Source organism: Pseudopipra pipra, chromosome 3 (assembly GCF_036250125.1).
Source record: "Pseudopipra pipra isolate bDixPip1 chromosome 3, bDixPip1.hap1, whole genome shotgun sequence".
In the NCBI taxonomy this organism is placed as follows: Eukaryota; Metazoa; Chordata; class Aves; order Passeriformes; family Pipridae; genus Pseudopipra; species Pseudopipra pipra.
This window is the reverse complement of record NC_087551.1, coordinates 60,861,740-60,886,574: the sequence shown is the minus strand read 5'-3', so window position 1 is coordinate 60,886,574 and position 24,835 is coordinate 60,861,740. Positions and strand designations below refer to the sequence as shown.

The 24,835-nt window shown below is 38.0% G+C and overlaps 1 protein-coding gene across 3 annotated transcripts in view; it reads left to right on the top strand.

The window, feature by feature from the left end:
* TMEM200A (transmembrane protein 200A) overlaps window positions 1-24,835 on the top strand; it is a 50,061-nt gene that overhangs the window by 5,979 nt on the left and 19,247 nt on the right. Inside the window, exon 2 of one of the 3 annotated variants that reach the window (XM_064649506.1) lies at window positions 21,473-21,627. The exons of the other annotated variants lie outside the window; for them this stretch is intronic. The gene's annotated coding sequence lies outside the window, so the exon portion shown is untranslated. The remainder of the gene's footprint in view (window positions 1-21,472; window positions 21,628-24,835) is intronic. 3 annotated transcript variants of the gene reach the window in all.

Genomic DNA, 24,835 nt, shown 5'->3' with positions numbered 1-24,835 from the left:
AAAGATGAACGATGTTCAAGATTCAGTGTGGTAAATGGAAATAAACTCAAATAATGAAGAGAATAGTAAGACCAAAAAATATGGTGGTATTTCCTTTTTGCAGCATTCACATCTTTTGACTCTGGAAAATGAAGAAATTAATTCTTGTTTCCCTGAGATGCATTTTAAATGATTTGTCTTTGTTGTGTACCAAAGTACGATGCTCTGCAAAAATGATGTTAAACACTTCTTACAGAAGATACACTGTAAGTAGATCAGTTCAAACAGACATGAAAGGAAAGTGAGCTATGAAGTACAGTTTGCTTAGAGAGATAGAAACTGCATTTTGAAGTACTTGAAATTAGGTAAACTGTTGTTTCCATTTGCAAACAGACTAATATTCGGAACCCAGAAGTTATCACCATGCAGATCAGTGTAATTTGTCATTGTCTCACAGAAGACTAGTGAGCACAATAAGCAAACAGGGACTTCCTTCAAATAGTGGATAATTAAGTGGTATTTATCAGGAGTACTTAGCTCCCACACACGGATTTTTCTTTCTGATATATTTTTGCTATATCTGTGTTAGAAAACTAATGAGGCTAAGACCTGTCTTTTGGCCATGAGGTCAGCCAGAGTGGTCTGGCTCTGTGTGGGTGTTAGTCTTTGAGATGGTCAAATCCAAAGTGACTGGTTGGAATGAGCTTCTGGACTGAACCAGCTAAATTCCTGAGAGGGTGCTAGCTGACCTCGATCACAAATGTCCCTGGCATCCTTTTTGTAGCATGAAAGAGACATGGTGGAATCCCACTCCCTGGGCCTGTGCCCAGGCACACCAACCAGTACTAAGCATGAGATTCGTGACTTGTTAGAATGTTTTTCCTTCTCACCCCAAACAATCTTATTACAGTGATCCTAATATACACAGATTTGAAATAGAAGTAGTATATTAAAAGCTATATTTGGTGACCGTTGTCTGTTCTAATTACATTCGAAGAAATCTGATGTCAGTTTGTTATCACAATTGTAACTTCAGTATTATGGAAACTGGAATTTGGAACACTGTGTTTGGATACACAAAATATGTGGAGTTGGTGGAACACACTGGGACACCAAGAAAGTGGCCACCTTTTGGCCAAGAAGACCAGTGGAATCCTGGGGTGCATTAGGAAGAGCATTGCCAGCAGGTTGAAGGAGGTGATCCTGCCCCTCTACTCAACCCTAGTAAGGCCACATGTAGAATACTGTGTCTGGTTCTGGGCTGCTGAGGACAAGAGAGACATGGAGATCCTGGAGTAGATCCAGCAGCGGGCAGTGAGGATGATTGGGAGACTGGAGCATCTCGCTTATGAGGAAAGGCTGAGGGAGGTGGGCCTGTTCAGCCTCAAGAAGAGATGACTGAGAGGGGACCTCATTAATGTGTACAAATCTAAAAGGTCGTGCCAAGAAAATGGAGCCAGGCTCTTCTCGGTGGTGCAAACCACTAGGACAAGAGGCAATAGCCAGAAACTGATGCACAGAAAGTTCCACCTGAACATGAGGAAGAACTTCTTTACTGTGTGGGTGACTGTGCACTGGAACAGATTGCCCAGAGAGGTTGTGGAGTCTCCCTCACTGGAGATATTCAAGAACTATCTGGACGCAATCCTGTGCCATGTGCTCTAGGATGACCTTGCTTGAATAGGGAGGTTGGACCAGATGACCACTGTGGTCCCTTCCAATCTGACTGATTCTGTGACCATACTCCCAAATGGATTACAAGAGATTTACCAAACAAGCAGAAAACTTGCACTCTAGCTGGCAGTTCCTTAATGTCACAATTATAGCCTGGTACAAAAATGGCCAACAAATATTAATAATAAACATCAAGAGGCCTAACAGACTCTTCTTGGGAAGTACTGACTTGCCTATTAATACAATTTATAGACTCTAGAACAGTAGAATGACTTTGCATTAATTCAGTACCAAAGTTCTTTCCCCACACTCTTCTTATGACCCCTACAAAGTATTTGCTTTGCTCTTTGCCAGGAAGACATTTCTTCTCAAATTACTTTGCAGACGCCTATTTTGAATTTATTGCCATTCTTCTACTAATTCAATTTTATTCTCTGAGGACATGGCCTCAATTGGTGCCCATGGTGGAATATCTGCAAAGGCCTGCATACATTGCTGGAACATAGTTCAATGGATTTTATTATATTAGAAAGACACAAGTCACTGTTTTCCAATCCAAGCTTGCAACCAATGTGCATACCAATTAAATTACACACAGAAGCATTTACTGGTAAAGGACTAGCAATGTTGTGTTTTGCAAAATGGCAGTTTGTAATTTTTTTATTGTCAACTGGCTGTACAGTTGACATAGTAGTGAAAATAGGTTATAGGTGAGACTGTAATTATTTTTAATTTTAGTTCTTAATCTTGTGAATTGTTTAATTCAGTTAGATTGTGTTTGTTTGCTTGGTTTTTCCCTTTGGAATTTAGAGATTATAACTAGATGGCATTATATACATTATATAATTCCTGTAAAAGAGGTAAAGTTGGAACTAGACTATGAGAGGCTGGGCTGAGATGAAGTAGTATAGCTTTCTGTTAATGTTTTCTTGTGCTGCCTTTATAGTGTATAAGTGCGTTATTATATATTAGGAAAAAGTTCTCCACCAAAAGGGTTGTCAAGCATTGTAACAGGCTGCTAAGGGAAGTGGCTGAGTCACCATCCCTGGAGGTTTTTAAAAGACATGTAGATGTGGCACATAGGGGCATGGTTTAGTGGTGGACTTGGCAGTGCTAAGATAATGGTTGGACTCATGATCTTGGAGGTGTTTTCCAGTTTAAATGATTCTCTGACTTCATGACATGTGACAGTTCTGGTTTATCCTGCTCCCTCCAAAGAATTTTCAGAGTATCAAATCTTTGCTTTTACAACCATTTTTGTCAGTGTGCACATTATTAGGTATTTTCCCTGTATTAGGGAAGGCACAGTCCAAAGGGAGAACCTGGAGCAAAAAATGGTCTGTGTGATCCTTAGTTTCTGCAGTCCTTCTTTCCAGAGTTCAGACCTAGTCTCAGGGAAAACTCTTTATCTCTTACACAGAATATTCTAATTGTTACTAGACATGATTTCACTTTGAATAAGCCTTGTCATCTGTGGTTTTCAGGTTTGCACTTAGGAGGTAATTTTCAGCCCAGAATATTGAGTGCTTTGGAAATAGGCGCAACACATTGCTTAAAACTGCTTAAGAAGCCAATATCATTATCACTGTCAGGTTAAATATGCTTTTGTTAAGCCCTGTGACAGAAGAGGTGGACTTCAGAATTCAGTTCTGAGCTTTTTTTCCTAATGTATTTATTCTCACTTCACATTTGAAGAAGCCTGCTGTGAAAATGGGGAAGAAAAAGGAAGGAAAGGAAGGTCTGCTACAGCAGACTATGAATTTAGATGGGGGAAGTAAGAGAGGCTGGTTAAACTAGTCTGGAAAAGAGATAGCCCTTGGAGAGGGTGGTGATGTTATGGAAATTTGGATTGGAAGATTTTTCTGATGAGTCATGCGCTCTGAATTACTTGAGGATGTTGCCCCTCAACAGTGAGACTGTGCCTGGGAATACTCATATTTCCAAAAGTATGTGGCTGAAACTCTCACAGGACTCAGCGGCTTGTGGCTTCTCAGGTTAGACCTGATGCTTGGAGATCTGGGTAATGTTTATTATGTGGATTCTTCTATTGCTTATATTAATAGTCTCGTTGTGCCTAATCACCTGGATTTGATTCAGTTACACACATTCAGTAGCTCTGTGTTGCACAGAAAACTCGTACAAACTCTGACATGGTTTATTATACTTCTGTAAAAAACTGTAGGTTATGACAGCTTACTCCTTGACAATTGCCAGACTGTGAATATAATGATATTATGAAAGCAGAATGTAGATAGAAAGATAGGTCAGTAGTACAGCAACAATCACAAACATCAATTATTCTATAGAGGCAAGACTATATTTTTGCAAATAATCTCTTAGTTAAGTTGTAGGGAGGTTCTTATCTGAGTAACTGGAAGAAGTGGGTCTTAGGTAGTGTGACTAGAAGTACATGTGGCATTAATATTATAATGCTGTTTTCCTTCTTGTCTTTCAGTAAATCCACAAGGAATGATGAGGCCAGGTGTTGGCATTTGTCAAGCTTAACAATTTAGAAGAGAAAGAACACGGTAGGGATAACATTCAGGTCTTCAGCAGTGGCAGCAGAGGCTCTGACATAGAGAAGTAAAAGGGCCCTGAAAAAGGGGTCTAATCTGCTGTTGTGTCAGCTATTCTCCAGAGGTTTGTGCCTTTTGAACTCTTTGCAAAGACTCAAATTAAAATCTTCTGTGGCAACAACTGCATTGCTCTAAAAGATTGTCCTTAGCATGGTCATATGCATGTTTGTACTGCTTCTTGTCTGCTTTTTGACCATATTTGTGTCTTTTAGGCTGTGATGTACTGAGTGATGTGCTGTGGGTAGTGTGTCCTGTGCGTATGTTCTAGCCAAGCTCCAGCCCACATAGGCTGGTTCACAATATGAAAGGTAGACAGAGAGTGGACAGGTATTCGCAGAGGTTGCTAACATAAGCCTAAAGTTCAGGTTCTCAAGATTTTTTATCAAGATCTTGAAGCAGTTTGTTTTTGAACGCTGAGAGTTTGAGCACGGACCTTGAAGTTAAAGTGCAGGGCAGGTTTCTACAATTTCTGTGCCTAAAATCCCATCTTGATAGGAAATTACTGTCTCAGACAGAAACAACGAGACAGATGATACAGAAAATGTCTACAGATCCTACTTTATACATTTCTTACTGTTTTAGATGTGATGAGGTTGAGATTTGGTCAAAACAATAGAAATGGTTGGAAAAGCATTTAAAATCACTTTCACGTACATCACATGTAAAACCATGTGCCTGTGATTAAACAAGCTCATTGTGTGCAAAAGCTAGAGGATGACTGTTGCTGAGCACAACTTGCTTTAAACAGATTTTTCAGAATGATTATCAGTCATCATGATCAAACTGTAAAACCAGAAAATATGAGCCACAGCAGAAACCTGAAAAACAGCCAGAGAAACCATCCTGGATTTCAAAACCCAAAAGATTATACAACTTCATGTTATGGCTTTGTGAGAATGATAAAACTGAAGTTGATGAATGACTTGTGTTAATAATTTTATATTTGGCTTGTTTTTTAGTTTTCAGGATACTTTATTGTAAAACTTTTTTATTGCTCATTCTCGGTATGGGTTTTGTTTGTTTTTACGGAGACAGACTGCATATTTATAGCGCAGCAACTCTCCACAGTCTGTCTGGATAGCTCTTGAAGAAGGAGCATGAAAAAAGCATGGCTATGTAGCCAAGCTAGTATTGCATTATTATCTGAATCTATTATCTGTCGCTTCTCTGGCTGTTATGACAGTAATTTCTGTTTTTCTGAAGCAAACCTGCCTTTTCCATATATGAGTGTACGTATTACATACACACACACACACACACACATATAGTATATATAAATCTTGGGAGGAGAGTGGGGAGTTTATGGAACTATTGCCCCTGTTTTTGTAAAAAAAAAAAAATCAAGTAGTGGATTTGCTTCATATGGAGGCTTTTATGCACTGGTTTTATTGTGCACTTCAAGAAGCACCTTAATGCCACAGCCCTACTTTATGATATGAACCCAAGCCACCCATGTATTGTATAGATACAGACAAGATACCAGAGTGTAGTATAACATGTAAGAATCCTGTGGTCATGATGTTATACGAGAGATTTAATAATTGTTGACTTACTCCATCTCTCTGTGAAATAGTCCTTTAAATCCCTCAGTTTTTTGTGTTCATGCAATGCTCTCTTCTCTCTTTGTAGTGTAGGAGATCCATGCTCTCCTTTGCTTCACTTTTCCCTTTTTGCTTTTTTCCTACATCAGAGCAGCTAATGCTTCAGGAATCAAATGGTATTTAGATTTGCTTATATCTAGGGTGCAGACAGCCAGGAACTGCATACTGGACCACTGAATGACTTCTAAAAAGTTAGTTTTTAGAGTTGTATAAATTAAACAAGTCAGCAGAGAGAGAAGAATTTGGATTCTCTGCTATTGTTTACTCACATTTTACGTGAGTATAAATTCTCAATTTTAATGGAAGTTTTAATATATGTCACAAAACTGGTGGAGGGTTAGATGCAAGTCAAAAATTGTCTTTTCCTGCTGTGAGCTCAGGAATGCAGGAGAAAGATTGAATTATTCTTGTTTGCTTACTGTTGCACTGGTAGTGTCATGTAAGCCTGACTATGTGAAATCAAAGGCAGAATTCCTGTGTATTTCAACAAGGTTAGATTTCATTTGATATGTTAGGTAGTCATGGGCCTAAGTGCTGGTTCTTACATGGCCCAAAAATGTCAAAGATGTTTTCTGTAAATCATGCCTTTATTACACAAACAAGCCAAAACGGCTCTCAGCAGCTAGAAGGGTTTTAGTTCAAAGCCATGACAATCAGTTTCAGCTAATAAGCTGCCATCCTGGAAACCCCCAAAGCCTTCCAGAATGTGCTTTCTGCAAAGAAGACACTCTAGTTTCTTTTGGTTGTTGTTGTTGTTTTAATGTCCCTGAATATATGCTTCTATCAGCTGGATTTTAAAATATTTGTCTTCTAAATTTCTAAATGATATGTCTAACATACCTGAGTAGAATGGAAGTGGAGAGATTTTTTCCATCTAATTTCTTTTATTATTTATTATTTTAACATTATATTATATAGAATATTATGAGAGCATATGATAGGTTCATTAAGTTAATCAAGATATTGAGATGATTTTTTTTTATTATTGATATTCAAACTCTTAATGGAATCATAACGGGGAAGATGTCTCTTGCAGTCCAGGAGAAACACTTTTTACAGAACTTTTAGAAATGCCTTAGCACAGGTACGAAATACTTTCTGAGGCCAGTAAATTTCAGGAGGTCAGATATTCATTCTGAAAAAAACCCAAAGACCATTCATGAAAGCCCATATCCCTCACTTCAAAAATAGGAGTCAAATTTCAGTAACCTTTTTGTTCCAGTATGCTTAAATAGTAAGACTGGAGTTGTAGCAAAGGTTATATAAATGTGTCGAGAATTTACTTTCTTGCTGCAGGTTTTGCAACCCCATTTGCTGTGAATGGGAAACACTAATTTTCTGCCTGTTACTATGGTCTGACCTGCTGGTTTGTGTGACATAAGGCTGTGAGAGCAAGAGACCTGTGCCTAATAAGGCCCCTCTCAGAATACACTCTGATAGCTATTGGCTGCCTTTTGAAGAAAACCTGTTGAGTTCTTTCATCTACTCAGTAATGTTCATTGATCCAGAAAAACACCCTTCCTCTCAGGTTCAGATGTGAAGAGAAATGACTGAGTGTGCACGCTTCCACTGACACAGAGTCACTGGGGGCTGAACTGCCAGGCTGAGGTCTTCATATTCTTTGCCACAGGTCAGAGTTTCAGCAGCTGCCAAGGCAAATTTGGGCTTGCTGTGAATATTGGTGGTCTTAAAGTGCCTTGTACGAAATTGCTTAAGTTGCTTAAGTGGTGTAAAACCTGTTGAATTCCTGTGCTGAAACATAATTGAAACATTAGTATTAAATCTGTAGTGTACTTCTGAGCTGTTTTAAATGCAGAGTTGTACACCTGCAGAGTTGTACACCTGAACATACAACACTATCTAGAAATAATACATGCAAATTTGTAATGGTCTTGTGGAAGCAGAGGCATAAGAATCTGATGATGAGGGTTTTGTTCCTGGCTTTGCCAGAGGTGGTCTGGAACTTTGGAGAGCCCTGCCTTCCCAGAAATGCATAGACACCTTGTTCCCATGTTATTTTCATCCCTTTGAAGAATATGATCTTTAGTGTCTTTTCCTTCAGTTTGCCTGTCTGCAAAACAGGAATATTTCTATAGGAAGTTTGCCACTTATGTACTCATGAGGATTTTTTGAGACATTTGAATGAAAGGTGCCATGCAAAATCAAACCAGTATTAGATACCACGAGTGAAAAGAGCTCTGTGAATCTTGGTACCTGAGCAGAATCATTAGTAATAGAAGAAATCATAATGCATCAAAATGTATTGGAAATTAAACTATTGAAATTGCAAATAAAATGAAAATTGAAATTGGAAACATTTGAAACAGTGAGAAGAATAAATTAAAATATATTCTAAGAGCCGAGTTGTCTCTCTTAAAATCAAGACTATCTTTCTGAAATAAGTTATTCTTGGAGGAGTTATAGGCTTGATACAGAAATCAGAACTGAACTTCCTTGTTTATGTATGCAGACAAAAATGATCTTTTCAGGCCTAAAATATCCACATGTATACATATTTTTGTGGTTGAACAGTCATAAGTTTGTGGATAAATAGTGTTTTTCTCTAGAGGGATTTAAATTCCATCAAAGATATTACTTTGAAATGTATAATGTAAGCTCGTTACGTAGACAAACATAATGACCCAGATGTTTATTTTAGGCAACTCTTTCCAGCTGTATGGATAAATAGATGCTGGAGAGACTGGATGTGGTACTCCAGCATGCGGCTCCTTGGATAATGTTTAGATTGCACATGCTCAACGTAGTGAATGAAACAAACGTATCTAAGTAGGAGTAAAATTCACAACATGCCTTTAATGCATTTTGTGTGTGGCAAAAGTAGGGTTGGTATTAGTAAGCCTGTCTAACAAAATGCAGTACCTTGTGGTGATGCCTGAGCTAATATGGCACTGGACATGGGATGTCTATTGCATGTGGGCTTCAGATGAGCTAGTCCAGATGTCTCCATGTAGGAGCAGTCGATATGACTGAGCAGGTCTTTCTGTCATATCTTTTTTTAGAAGAAAAATCGTTTATGTGAGAAAGATTGACAAAATATTATGTGAAACGTTCAAAGTTATCCCCATTTTTATTTAGATGGGTTGGTTAAGAATGGAGAACTTAGGTGTTAATCTGCAAAAGCTGTTTTGTATAAATAAAGGTTTTGTGATGTATTTCTCTTTAAATGGTATTTTACAGTTTTGCACAGAACAGATCATTATTCTTACATGTGTGTGTACAAAGAATGACAGATTTTCATAACTGTTTCTTCATTATATTGCTTAGGGAAAGAGAGGGGTCATACTCTGGATGCATTTTTTTTTTCAGTGAGCTATGAGGGGTTTCATTATGCCCAGTTTGACTATCTGTAAAAGTTCTTAATCTGGTGTATATCTAATTGTAGTGATCATTAACAGTGATTACATTTTAAATTGACATGCTGATAGCAGAGAAAGCAGGAGATCTTACAGAAAGGACATCAAGCAGCCTTAATATGGAGACACACAAATTTTTGATAATAATTTAAAAAATATACATTCTTGGTGTACTTTTATGTAGGTTTCCTGAAAATATCAGAATTTATATTTATTGCACATAATTTAAATATTTTGACAGTTATATGCTCTAGTCCTTCATTTATCTGTTAGTGAATGACAAGGCTTTGCAGTCAGAGATACTCTGACTTGAAACACTTTCCCAAAATCTAAGTTGATGTCAAATCATTACAAAATAGTAAGTGGCCTTCAGTGGACCTTTCATAAAGATCTTCCCCTAAAACTGTGCATCTCATATTCCAATTAATCATATACATTTATAAGGAATTGGCCATTGGGCTCTGTCAATCCCACACAGTTATGCTAAAAGATAAATCAGTTTGGATGAATGTGGAGAAAAGGAAGTACTGGCTCTCAAAATGTGAGGACAGACATAAGGACTAATTTCCTCTTGTACTTTCTTTAGGATGCAGCTTTCTAGACAAAGTGGCAAACCTTGATACCAGTGTGTGAAGGGCAGGGCTATTAGTTTTCATGAAAGCCCTTCAGCTAATAAATAGCTGTTCAAAACAAAGTTGATTGTATCTACACATTGCAGTGTCAGAAATTTTGTTACCTGCTTGACCAGCACCATGCCATCTGGGGAAAATGGCACCTCTCCAAAAAGAAATAGAAAAGTAATGTTGCATCCAAGGCAGCAGGATGTGCTTCTCTGCTTTCAAGGCCCAAGCAAGCACTGTTGCTTGGTGCTTTGTTTTGGATTTTTTTAGCTGTAGCTCAGAGTTCAGTTTACAGCTCTTCGTTGCATGGTGTTAGTATACCCAGTGGCTGCAATTTTGGCTGCTCATAAAAGTGGAGAAGACTCTTTATGGTCTGTACAAAAGATCCTACCTGTCTGTTCTAAGTTAACAACAGAGTATCCAATGATTGTTGTAAAAGTGCTATTAATGTTGTAAAAGGAAATATTTCATAATATATGTTAGATTTATTTATAAAGCTTCTTGTTTTATCTGAAAGTAATAATTTAGTCACTATTTTTATTTACTGAACGATCCATATTAACTGAATTTAGTACTCTGTACTAATGTACATGTCCTTTAGTACATGTATAGTGAACATAAAGTTTATTTTATTTCTTTCTACTTCTGTAAAACCTATACACTGTTCACTTGTACTATGCATTAATTCAGTATAGCTTCTTTATGATTTAAGGGTATTACTGCTATTGTGATTTATCTTTACCAAAAATCTGTCCAGTGCTCTGCTGAGTAAAACTCTTAAGGTCTTGGGACAAATGAATGAGTTATGGAATAAAAGATTAAATGAAGCAGAGAGAGCTAAGGAAAACAATGAGAATCCAAAGTGAGCTTGTATTTTCATAAAATCCTTATTCTCCCTGTAATGTTATGTCTTGTTTTACTTGGTTATATTTTTTTCATGTGGTCTGCTTTATACACACACATAGTGGACTTCAGTCGTTGCTTTGTCTTAAGGTTTCTTTGGATGAGGCCTTTATGGTCACTCTGAAACAGAGTTTTTGAAGGAATATGAGGAAATGGTAGGCATTATTTATAAATGTCAGAATATCATTCTGATAGTCAATATTTTAGAGCGACTTTGATAAAAAGTAGCACATGAGTTTTCCTGGTTCCTCTACAGAAGTGAGAACACTGGGAGCGAGCCAAAGTAAGGCTTTTAGAGTGCAGAAGCATATGACAGGCCTAAACTAAAAAGATATTCAGAGAAAATATTTTTCTCTCTGGTTATACTATACTTAACTGCAGTCAGCTTGCTGAGCCTGAAAATACACTGCTGAATGCACTTTCAATTAATTTTAATATGAAGAAGAACTCAGGATAATTGATGCATTGTAATAGAAAATGAAAATCTAGGGGAAGTTCAGGGGAGCTACAGTAATATTATATTTGGTGGAAGCATATATACAGATGTGCCTACAGCAAAGAAGAGGCTTGTTCTCTGCAGTCACCAGTTAGGTGAGGTAAAGGCAATTTCTTTTATCAAACTTATTAGGAAAATAAAAAGTATAAAGAGGCAAGGAAAATTAATGCACTAAAGGTGTAAGGGGAAGCACTGATCTCTTCTCTCTGGTGACTGGGGATAGGACCTGAAAGAATGGCAGTATCAGGGGAGGTTTAGTCTGGATGTTAGGAAAAAGGTTCTTCATCAAAGAGTGTTTGGGCACTGGAACAGGCTCCCCAGGGAAGTGGTCTAAGCACCAAGCCTGTCTGAGCTCAAGAAATGTTTGGACAACATGCTCAGGTACATGGTGTGATTCTTGGGGTGGTCCTATGCAGGGCCAGGAGTCAAACTCAGTGATCCTTGTGGGTCCCTTCCAACTCAGCATATTCTATGATTCTATGACTCTCTTTGAGATGTGGGCTACTGTATTTAATTTTTATAGTCTGTAATGCTGAAAGATCCTGGTTTGTGAAGGAGCTCGTAGGTGCTGTTTTTACCGTGTATGTTATTGCTGCTAATAATTTAAGAGCTGAACTATTTTCATAAACTCAAAATGGAAGAAATCTTACACAGCAGGACTACTTTTTAAAATAATTTTTCAACTTTTTGGCTACATCTCCTGTTAGTTCCTTATGGCTAGTCAAAGTGTCATTCCTGTAACTATACTAAAATACAAGCTTAGAAAAATCATACGACTCGTGTTTCTTTGATAAGCAAAAAAAAAATATGAAATTACACATATGATTAGATCTACCAGTTCCTGTGGAATGACAGGATTTTTCCCCACCTGCCAAGCAGCAAAATGAAAACCTGGAGTACTCTGGCCTCAGCTCTGCAAATTCTTGCCAGTTCTAGGAGCTGTTAGTCAAATGAAAAATCGCACTGATTTTAATGGAGGGAATTCCAGGATTTAGGTGCATTAAAGGCATTTTATTTCTGAACAAATTCTGCATCCAACTTGTAAGGTTATAATGTTATTTTGCATACAAGATGCAATAGCTCGGAAGAATTTAGTGTGAAATTTTTGTGACCCTAAAATTAAGGAGAAAGTGCAGATAAGCGGCTGTTTACAAATCAGGCTCTCTCTAGAAGTATATGCTAAATTTATAAACATAAAGCATACTTTTGTCACTATGGAAATAACAATTTAAGGTCCCATAATTTCTGTGGGTACATTAAAAAGAGTCTTTTACATTTTAAGGTTATAAAAAATCAGTGTTTTCAAGTTCTACAGTAATGATCATTATATTGTTTAATAAGCCAATTTAATGCTGAGGCATGAATGTTTAAGAATTAAAAACAAGATCTGATCTCTTAAGATTTGAGAACACCTCCAAAGACTAAGCATATAAACAATAAACCATAGTAGCAATTATTCTGAAAAGCAGGAAGGCACATATCAAGAATTACTGAGAAGAAAAAAATAATTCTGAATTCCATGTGACACTTGGATCCCATTTAAACTGACAGCAAACTCCTGTTGCTTGAACTTAAGATTTAACCTTTTATCTTGTTATGTGCTGTCAAATCATATACGTGGGCATCAGATGTCTAACTGATTAGACAAATGACTTGAAAATTATTCAGAGCATGGGGAAATATAGGTGAAGAATAGGCAGAAAACCTGGAAAAGAAAGTTAACTCCAGAATTTGCTGGCTTTCATACCTCTTCCTTTGCAAACTTCTTTCTCATCTAAAGGTGAGTGCATATAACGCTCCCACAACTGGATGGCTAAACAAAGCATGGGCTTATCTTCATTTTTATGGCATACTTTTACTTACTGCTCTCTTTCTGCTGGGAGGAATAAGATGGATTGCTTTTGTATTCTGTTCCAAAATCCTCAGCAGTCTTCCAGGAGCACTGAGCTAAGACCTATCAGCATGGATATAGTATGGCTCAGGATTGCAGGCCATCTGTACATCAGCTTTAAGCAAAGAGTTATGGCATGTTATAAGCAGCCATTGCCTACAGCAGCTCCGGAGCCTGGCAATTCCTCCTATGTGGCTGCCAGAGCCCAGCCTAGGGCACCCTAAAACCTAGAGGTCTCCCTCCCAGACCGATGGACACGGCTGCTGATTTCCCATTTATAGGTTCAACCAGTTTAACCTAACCTTGCTGGCTAAACATCTACCCCAGAGACACACACACACACAGAAGACGTGCATGGCTGGCTATGCAGACTGCCAGAGGCAGGGTGCTTCCTTCAACAGCATCCACACGCAATGCTTTCAGGAGTGATGTTACAGCCAGGTCCTCTTCCTACTCTGACTGCTAAGGATTGACATTCACTAGTGAAAGTACAAGCACTTTTGTGGATTACCCAGGCACTGGTGTGGCCTCTCTGTCCACCCTACACTCCTGCCTGGATCCTGGATCCCCTTACCCACCCCGTTGGACTAGCCAGCTGGTCCAGCTTGGTGCTTGTTGTAAACAGACACATGCTCTCACTCACTTGTTCCACAGGTACCCCACACTTGTGGATCCCCCCAAACACTAATACGAACCCTCTGCTCACCTGATACCCCTGCCAGGTCCCAGAGCCATTCATTAGCTAGTTCAGCTTAGGAATTGTGGGTGAATATACAGGCACACCATGCCTATCCAATTAGTTTCTAGAGATTGTCACTGTTTATCCATGGGCTATCAGTTTGTATCTGTGTGCTTTTGCTTATCACTTCCCCTCTTTGCTTACTATTGCCTTTTGCATTGAAAAGGTCCCTGATTGGATAAAGTTAACGAACTCCTTACGGAAATAAGCTTTGTGGTTGGTAAGGGAAACAGCTTGAGCTCAGTACTCTGTACTCAATCTACCCAAAGGCTGTGCAGGCATCTGGCTAATCAGGCAGTGCTCCTGGTCTCTGACCCCCAGTTGAGTGGTAGGTTTAGCTGTGGTGGTCTAAGATATTGCTCCTGCAGCTGACCATTCCTGTGCTTGTCAAAGGCTTCCCTCCATTGCTGAACAGTAGGTGTGGACACATGGCAACTCTTCAGTTGCTACAGTTCGTATCTTAGCATATAAGCATATAAGTCATTAATGAAGATTAACAAAGTGTTCTCATATTCCATTGCAACTTGCAGTAACTTTGGCCCTGGCACATCTGATGCTGTTGTTCCACAAGGGCACTGCAAGACTGAACCGAGAACTTGTGGAGTTGGATGCAGCAGTTCAAAGTGTGTAGCAACCTTGTGTGTAGCAGCACACAACCCTGCTGAGCTGAAGCTGGTCCAGCTTGATTGATAAGACCAGGATGTAAAACTGACATCCTGAATGGTTCAACTCCTACACAGGAAAAAAATGAGGAAGATTGAAGAAAGTGAATGAAGAAGGCATATAGTGCGGATAGGTGGCAGAAGGACTAGAGGCACACAGACCCAGGTACAGACAGAGTTATGGGAAAAGGGGAGGTGTGTCTGCTCTTCTGCAGGGGACAGAAAGGAAGCCTGGCAATATGATTTAAGGGGTCCTTGGTGACCAAGTGAGAGAGAGATCCTGCCTGAGGAAGGAGGAAAGTGTTGGCAGGTCCTAATGAGAACACGGCACATCAGAAAGTTTAGGACTGGAAGTGCAGTAAGAAGATGGTGCTTTCTGCAGAAGCACCAAAGGATTTCAAAGGAAACACTGGAAGTGTACTAGATGCACAACCATAAGCCTCTTCAAGGATCTTGAAATGAGAAGTATACTGTGTGTTAGAAAATGCATTTTTCTTAAGAAATGTAAATACCCAACTCTCAAATGTCTACCAACAGTAAATAAAATCTTACTCAAATAAGGAGCTCCAGTCTGTTCCACTTGAACTGTTTGTAACAGAAAAAGTAAGGCGTCTTGGCATCTGTAAGGTCCCCAGAACAACGTCTGTGAGCTACTGTAATACTCCTACATTGAACAGACTGTAGTTCACAGCAGGATTTCTCCTGTGGCATGGTGATATCCCAGATGAGTCACAGCAACAGCATCTAGTCCCAGCCAGCAAAGTAGTGATTGTGGCAAGAATGGCTGCAACTACAGGCAGTAAATCTCTGTCCTGTGTTCAGAAATATAACTGCATTTCAGCTCTATGTTGATATAATGTCTGGTTTAATATCTTTATTACGGGGGAGAAATTTTTTTAGCCCTTCTTCCTTTGTTGGCCTAGGCCTCTTTTTCCCCATCTCAACAGATATCCTGAGAGAATGCATGTGGTCTGTAAAGCAGCTGTGAATTTTTATGACAACAGGGCAGCAGATGTTCTGTATTCGAATTCACTTTCAGATGCTGCTACTTTGATAAATAGCATTCAGGGACTTTTTACTTTGTTGCCTATGTGGTTTTCAATTTGGCATTTATGGAGTGGAATGTTGAATTCTAAGACTATTGAAAATGATCACTCAGTTATGGTTTTATCACTAAAAGAGATGAATTGAATAATAAGTGACCAATATGAATATTTGTGCAAAAGTAACTGTATATATTTCAAAAATTCAATGACCACCAGGAAAATAAATTTTTTCAGAGACAGACATTATCTCATTTTTATTCTAGTTTTTAGGGCTAATCCAAGGTTAATATATGGATGCTTTTTTTCCTATGCCTAAAAGCTTCACACTAAGCTTTTTGTTTGTTCTGCTTTCATTTATTTTTTTTTTTCCTAATCAGGTGTACTTACTCTTACATTGCAGAGATCTTACTAAATTTGTCATGGCACTTTCCATAGTTACATGTGCATGAAACAAATTCTAGCTCAAGGAAAACTGCCAGGGGTTTCCTAGCAGGGAGTGTAGGGAGTGCACGATTCAGTCAGAGTCAGCATGGAGGACCTGGACCCATCTGTGTGGAAGATGTGCTTCATGGTACAAATGTGCCTGTTTAAGACATCAGGCTGTTAAAATAACAGGCATGGAGACTTAAGGAGTTACTTGGTGGAGGCATAATGGAGAGAGATTTGATCACTCCCCAGTTCTGCTATCTGCAAGTCAGTTGACATGAGACTTCCCATTGACTTTCAGTAGCAGTCAATTAAGGCTATAACAGATTTGGAGATCTGAATTTACTGTGGGATGAGGACAATTGGATTTGGGCTTGAGAATTTAAGAAGTTTGCTGCAATATCCAGCAACCTCTATGAAATCTTTATGACATACAATAAAGAAATTTCATGTATGTGGTTTTTTATTTTGGTTTCTTTTTTTTCCTTGTATTTTTTCCTCATAAACCTGTCTTCTAAAACTATAATTATTTTCAGTTTTAAGAGATGGTTCATTTGGCTGCTGAATTTCTAATTGTGGCTTTCAGCATATGTTCTTTAGACTTAATGGAGAATGGAAGGGGGTGGGTCTGTGGACAATGTCTGAAGACACTTACGGAAGATGACTGAGGAGAAAAGTTCACAGATATTAATTCTGCAGGAGGTTGCATTGGAAATTAAGAGTCTACAAACATCAGAAGTTTGAAAATCACTGCTCTAGAATATGAATATTTTGCTAGCTGAAGTACAAGGCTCTCCCTCTTCTTTGCTTTTAGTCTTTCCTAGGTATTTTGACTGGAAACTGGAATTTGGCATTTGACTTTTGGCTAGTGGCATCATGCAGGAATATTGAAGTCTTTTCTTGGAAGATGTACGCATTTTATTTTCCACTGCCAGTTTTATGTCTGGCTGTTAGGACAGTGCAAATAGTTCTAAAGTGCTTTTAGCTTAAATATGTGTTATTTGTGTATTAAAGAGTATTAAAGGAGAAAATGTGCATTAGAAATCAGTAGGTAATGTAAGCTTCAAATGCTAGACTTCCAAGTGCTCCCGAATATGTTAACACATTTATTTGTTTTCTATATTGTTGTGTAATAAACCTCTTACAAATAACAGCCTAAATGACCACATCAATTAAGAGAAACTTGCTGTACAAAAATATTGACAAATACACAAAATTAAGAAAAGTTAAAATGTGTCCTTTTTCTAGTTGCTCTCAGTTGTTCCTGCAACAAGTAAAATAAGAAGTAGAAAATATTTAAAAGTTTGGTTTTGTTTTAATTAGCTGTGTGTAAATTTTAAGCATGGATCGAAGATCTCATCAAGGTGTTGGCCCTGCTGTGAGTTGGAAGATTCATGTGTGGATCTGAGGATGTGTTGTAGCCAACTTCCTCTCCTGATAAATATATTTGTGACAATATGTGAGGTGGAGGGGATGAGGGAAAGATGGCAGTAGTGAGATTGTGAATTTAACGGTGCCCTTTCACCTGTGGCATCTGTTGCCACCATCTGTTCTGTTTCTCTGCTTATCTTCCCATGTATGATACCAGACTGGGAGCCCTAAAAAGGGGACAAAGGGTCACTTTAGTCAAAGTATGATGAATGCTGCTTAGAAGTCCCCAGGCAGCAATCAGAAGAATACGTGTGGTCTTTTGCCTGGCAAAGAGGAAGATGCAACAGGATACTACAAATGTGATTAATCTCCTGCAAGGAAGTTTTCCTGACTGAGACTGTATCCAGGATAAATAGTGTGTTGTGATAAAAACTATAGTGAAAATAAAATTCAGAAACTCAGTCACCCTTAGAGAATATCCATTTGGTGGAGCTTCCTGATTTCAAGTAGCTTTGCAGCTACTGTTTAGAAGTCCATTCTTCATAAAACCCAGCAAGCAGGAATATGTAAAAATTTTGGCAACCAAGAGTAGACTTCAGTAAGAGAACAATGGGATACATTAAGGGAAAATAACTGGTCTTTTCAGTAAACATTTTCAGCTTTTCTAATAAATCTACTCTGTTTGGGCAGCAGCTTTTTGGTTCTTGGCAAGCTTGTAGGATGTTCTGTAGCAAAGACAAGAATTTGGAAAACCTCAGGGGGCAAGCCTGGCTTCAGTCTATGACAGCTGGTAATGTATGAATCTAAAAATGGTGTGCGTATTGTATAAAAGTTTATTATGAGCAGCATGATTTGTGGAGATCAGAATTTTATAAAAACAGATAATTTTTTTAAACAGATGAATGTCAGTTCTGTGCAAAATATTTCTTTTGACAGAAGTTGTGTGATTTATAATATGACTCATTCTGTACATGAAATATTTTGGTTAAAGAAATCACTTTTACGTGTGAAACATTTCATTCCAACTCAGTGTTGATAATAATATGAAAGAAGAGTTGCTGTAAAGTTTCTTTTCATCATCTTTTTTATTAATCGTTGTCAGAAATTTGAAATAGGATGGAGCTAAAATTGAGGATCTAAATCAGAACTTTGCTAAAAAAATCTGTTTGCAGAAAATGCAGTATATATTAAAAAACCCACAAGCCCTGTGTGGGCATCCATGCTACATTCAGCAGGTGAGCTTGGCTAAAGTAATAAAAATTCAAAACAGAAGTTGAAACAATGAAAATATTTTTTGAGTGTTTGGAAAGTGAAACCTTTTTTTTTTCCCCTCTCAAAAGGATGTATTTAGTCAAAATTCACTCTAAAAAGTAACTTTTAAAACTTTTTAAACTGGTCATGACACACAGAAAAAAAATGTTGTTTTACCCAGAACTAGTTTTGCTTGGTTAAGATTTTGCTAAGAAAGCTAAAAGCTATTTATGTTCACATCCAAACAACTCTCCATATCATCCCATTTTTACGATCACTGCAGGGGTACTGGGCCTAGGATTGCCCAGCATATGGGCAACTGAAAATTCAGAATGCTGAGTTGGCACATATGTTACTGGATATCCTGTAGAAATAACCATATTTTATTTCTGAAAAGCTAGGTCTGTTAGAAAAATTAGCTTCTTACTTGTTACGTTTTTCCATTTTCTGTGTGGTGTTCACCATATTTGTGTAGCTTCCAAATTATAATAGTGCATGTGAAAGGAATGCTTCAGAATATCCACACAATAATATAAATCACAAGTGAAGGTCTATCCTTGTAGAAGTCAATGCAAATTTTGTGACTCATATCAATAATTAGGATTTCATGCAGGAGTGTCAGAGTCATCTTGATTTTTGTGACTCAGCCACCATACCTGATTTATTATTTTTCAGTAATGTATCCGAATTCAAGATTCCGTTCCACATTTGTGGAATGGTAAAACACTTTGGCAATGAGGTGAGAAGTCTATGAATTCTGTTTAAAACAATTAAAAATTGAACTAAAATATCTACCTTTGCTCTACACTGAGAAGACAGATCTGTAAGTTTGCATTCTCAAAATTCAAGAGATCTTATCACCAGTGTCTTTTGACCACAGTGTAGTTATTTGGTATTCACGAGAGGAGCAGCTTAATATCCTTTATTATCATTTTGTATTCCTTGCACATTTAAAATTTCCATAGAAGGCAATCATAATTTTATATGCAGTTAAAAAAGTAGGACCAGGACTATAAATGTAGGTGACTTTTTTTTCTAATTTAGTTTAAATAAATTATGCTAAACATAATCCTAACAGATATTTCCAGAACAAATTTTACTTGCCTAACTAATGCAAAATTCCTGTTGAGAATTGGGCACCAATAAGAGCAGCATTTGCTTAGCCATAAATCTTTGAAAAATCTTCTGATACACAGCAGGTAATTTCAGAGATAAAGAAAGAGCAAATGAGAGAGAAAAAATTGTATCCATTTCTCTGCTTTCTATTTGGAGATAATTAAGTTCAGGGGTTCTGAAGCAACATTGACTGTGTTACAGGATGTCCTCCACGCCAGAAAATGAAATTAACCAGTTATTGCTGTATTAAGTGAAAATGAATTAGTTGCAGACAAAACACTGTACTTCCATTAGTCATGTCAAGATGCAAATGGAAAGATATATATATTTGTATAAATGTTCAAAGATAAAAAATATAATTAAATTCACTATGGAAGCAAACTAATTAAATTCACTATTATGAAACAGATACTCTCTTAAGTATATGATATTTGGCTTACAAGAGTACGCAGTAGGTTCTTTATCTGCATTTTGTCTATGATGATAGGAGAATTTTATTTTTCTTAATCTGAGGTGCCTGGATTCAGGCAGTGACTCAGGAAGACATCTGTGTTTATGCTTAATACACACAGTCCATCTAAATCTCACTGGCTGTGAGTTTACCTTTGTTTTAACAATGTTCCCCTGAGGAGTATAGTGTGCAATCTGATCTCACAATTTTGTGACTGTCCATCAGGATGGTTTGAATAAGACCACTTTTGCCCAATGACTAGAACTGAAACAAAAGTTTTGCTTTACATATTTTCAAGGAATTTCATTAATTAGTGTCAAAGCAACCTTCACTGAGCATTTGTTTTAATGTACCTACTAACTAATTTGTTTTAATGTACCTACTAACAGAAAACACTTAAAAATCACCTGCTAATTAAATTTATTTGATTTAGTTTTTTGCTATTGAATTCCGAGAATGCAAAATAGGTGAGTGGTAGTAATGTGCACAACCTGCTCTACAAGAGGTGAACTCCTGCACAGCTTGTAAAACAATCATGGTCAGTGTGTTTGCCCCGTAGAGCTTACAGTTTAACATGTACATCTTCAGCTACTCTTCAGTCATACAGTCATAGAATTGTTTAGATTGGAAAAGACCTGTAAGGTCATCCAACCACGAGTCCAGCTAGTAACCTAACACTGCCAAGTCCACCAGTAAACCATGTCCATAAGTGCCATATCTTCATGTCTTTTGCATACCTCCAGGGTTGGTGGCTCAACAACCTCCCTGGATAGTCTGTTCCAATGCTTGACAACTTGCTTGGTGGTGAAATTTTTCATAATATCCAATCTAAACCTCCCCTGGTGCAACCTGGGGCCTTTTCCTCTTGTCCTGTCACTTGTTACCTGGGAGAAGAGACCCAGCTTGCTACAACCTCCTTTCAGGTAGTTGTAGAGAGCTCTGAGCCTCCTTTTCTCCAGGATTAAATCCCCAGCTCCCTCAGTTGCTTTGCATAAGGCTTATGCTTCAGGACTCCATTCATGCTGATTGATGGCAGCTGGGAGTAGAAGGCTATAAGAAACAGAATTTACTGCTGTAAGAGAATTTCATAAGAACTGGATTAGTCCCTAGATTTTAGATTAGCTTTAAGAACACATTTGAAGAGAGAATATTTAAAAAAATAATCAAAGAAACATTTTCACTTAATTGGGGAAGCTTGGAGAAGAGGAGACTGAGGGGAGACCTCATTGCAGTCTCCGGTATCCTCATGAGGGGAAGCAGAGGGGCGATTACTGATCTGTTTACTCTTGTAACCAGTGACAGGACTCAAGGAAACAGCATGCAGCTGCGTTGGATATCAGGAAAAAGTGCTTCATCCAGAGGGTGGTCAAGCACTGGAACAGTCTCCCCAGGGAAGTGGTCGCAGCACCAAGCCTGTCTGAGCTCAAGAAGTGTTTGGACAACACGCTCAGGTACATGGTGTGATTCTTGGGATGGTCCTATGCAGGGCCAGGAGTTGGACTCAATGATCCTTGTGGGTCCCTTCCAACTCAGGATATTCTATGATTCTGTAATTCAGCATTTGTAGAATTTATTCTGTATGTTAAAGTGCTCTATGACATAGTGCAAAGCATGGGTTTCTTTTTAATTTTGTGTAGAGAAAGAACACAATGTTTACTGAGCAGTTGAATATTAAATGTAGAATGTGAAGTGGTTCCTATGAAGAAGACTGTGTCTAGGGGACAGCTTCAATGTTTCAGCAAGGCCGACTATTTAGGGAAAAAAGTCTTATATAATTTACTTATTCTGTTAATATGTTTATTTTCTGTTTGTGTAAGCAAATCAGTTTTGAATGTGTGGTATATTCAGTAATTGGTGTATAAAGTGGTATATTCAGCACTTGTGTAATCATTTGATGATCATTTGATTCTAAGTCCACAAATTGAATCTGCAGCTGACAGAGACAGCTTTTGAATAAACTATTGCTGCTGCCTATATGTCATAGCAATATTTTATAATAAATAATGTTTTCTATGCAGATTTATGATACATTATTCTTTTTTCATTTCCACTGTAATTTTCTACAGGAAAGCTTTTCAGAAGGTCACAAGTGGGCTGTGAACTGCAAGGAAGCATGTTTTCAAAAAGCAAAATTGCAAGGCTTTATAATTAGAAAGATCCTTATAGCGAAAGACTAGTAAATCTTTGATAGTAACTTTGCTAACAAAGCAATTGCTAAAAAAAGCAATTTCTGAATTGATAGGTTTGTTTTTTATACACACAACACACATCCGATATTTGGTTGCTATATAAAGCCTACCATGATTTAAAGGAGGAACTACTGAATTTGGGCATTTAACATATTTTAAATCTGCTTTTTATGGACAAGTCAAAACCCCAAGCAGGCTGGAGTGCTGAAATAAAGACTGGAAAACGCAAAAAATTTGTCCCAAAATAATGACAGGATGATCCCTATGAACACGTTAGGGAAGTGAACAGTATGACCTGCGGATTCTTGTCTGAAATGGTTTTCCTTCTTTTCCCATGAACAAAGACTGTTAGGCGGTAAAACCCTATAGATTCACAGACAACAAAGATGTGAATTCATCAGTTAAAAGCTTCTCTGAAAATATTAAAACCCAATTCTTTATAAGGTTGAAATATGCAGAGAATAAAGCAGAAACAAGGAAGGAACATCTGCCTAGGGAAACAGTTATAACTTAATTACGTGGTGATTAGTAGATAGGAATTTGAAGAGGGTGTTGTAGGGTCAGAAATAAAGAGACATGGTGCAGTTAAGAGATGGAATTTGGGAGGTTCTAATGCTCAAATGCTTAAAGATGAACCTTTTTGTAATTGCAGGTTCAGACCCGAAGGGTAAAAGTGTCAAAAACTTCTAAGTAATTTGGGAACTCAGTTTCCGTTATGAATGAAGATACGCAGGGAGCTTCTGAAAGAGGTTCTGAATCAGTTTTCAAAATTTTGCCCTGAGCTTTTTTATGCATTAATTGTTCCATAAAAAGGAAATGGGTATTCAACCTTTAAAAGTGTTTTAAATTCTAGTGGTGATAATCTGATGATGTAATTTTTATAGCTATATTCCTGGAACATTACTGTGTTGTGATATTAACTAAGAGTAGGTTCTGGTATGCTGGGATCTGGTTATGACTTTGCAGGTAAGAAACATGAGCCAGTACTTTTTAGCTCAGAACAGCAGCTCCTTCTTACCCCTTCTATGAGTCAGTAGAGTAAACAAGTATTTGTCATTTTCCCATGACTAACATTGGTCCTTGGGCATTGGCACTTGGTGGATGTAATCTACTTATATTATCCATGAAATTAAGGTTCTTAACAACTGAACTGTAGTACAACCACGTGTTCAAAAGAAAAGGATAAGAATAAAGATGTAGAAGAATAAAGATGTTGTGAATAATATATGCCTATTGCAGCCTATACAAGTCTAAACCTATAAATCCTTCCCCAAAACACAGGTTGAGTTCCTGTCTGCCCTTCCTTTGTCTTGTTCTTACTGCCCCTGTTCTTTTTGAAGCAATAGGTTTCTGTGATAACAGTTTCAATGAACTACACGAAGCTGATGTGGGGCATATGGTTAATCAGTGGTGAATCAGGGATGCAAATGGTGTACAGCACTCATTGTGAAGGAATGGGAACTGATAAATGTAGCCTGCACTTCAGAAGATCAGAACAGGATTGGATTAATCAGCATAGTGTGTATTAGGAGGAGGCCAGGGCAAACCCAATTCAATTGAATTTCAGCACGTCTCAGCTCTCCAAGCCAGAGTGTCTGTAATTAAATTAAAAAATCAATGTTAATGCTCAGCTGGGTCACACAGCTCAAAACAGAAGATAATCAGGAAGTGCTGGAAAATTGAATGTTTCATAGAAATATTCTGTGGGCTGTACTGCACTTCATCAATGTTCTTCAGTAATGCTTTTTCAGAACTAGTACTACATGGTGGCATAGTGCAATTAGAACTATTTGTCACTATGCTTATTCGTGAGTGTAACAACAACAGAATAGAACAAGGAAGAAGTAGGATGCTTAAACGTGCATGAATTGCAGTATCATGCATGGATTGCAAATTACCAAGCTAGAAAAAAATGGCACATTGGTATCTCATCTTTTGGCCACCTCTCAGAGCTTTCAGAACTTGAGGCTTTTAAAGTGACATGAATGTCCTAGCAGTTACAAAAGCAGTTTAGGTGACACCATGGAATTGCATGATCTGTATCATACCTCAGATGGAAAGAAAATTAGAATCTTCTTACAGATGCTGATCCTCTGTGAGCAGGATCACACTGGATATTTATGGCACCAGGGGATGATGATGATGTCATTAACATCTGTTAATGATTAATGGCCAGTTGGAGCAAGTCCAGAGGAGGGCCACAAAGATGATCAGAGGGCTGGAGCACCTCTCCTATGAAGACAGGCTGAGAGATCTGGGGTTGTTCAACCGGGAGAAGAGAAAGTTCCAGGCAGACTTTACAGCACATTCCATTACCTAAAGGGGGCCTACAAGAGAGCTGGACAGGGACTTTTTACAAGATCATGTAGTGATAGGACAAGGCAAAATGGTTTCAACTGACAGAGGGTAGGTTTAGATTGGATATAAGGAAGAAATTATTCACTGAGGGTGGTGAGGCACCCTCAGGTTG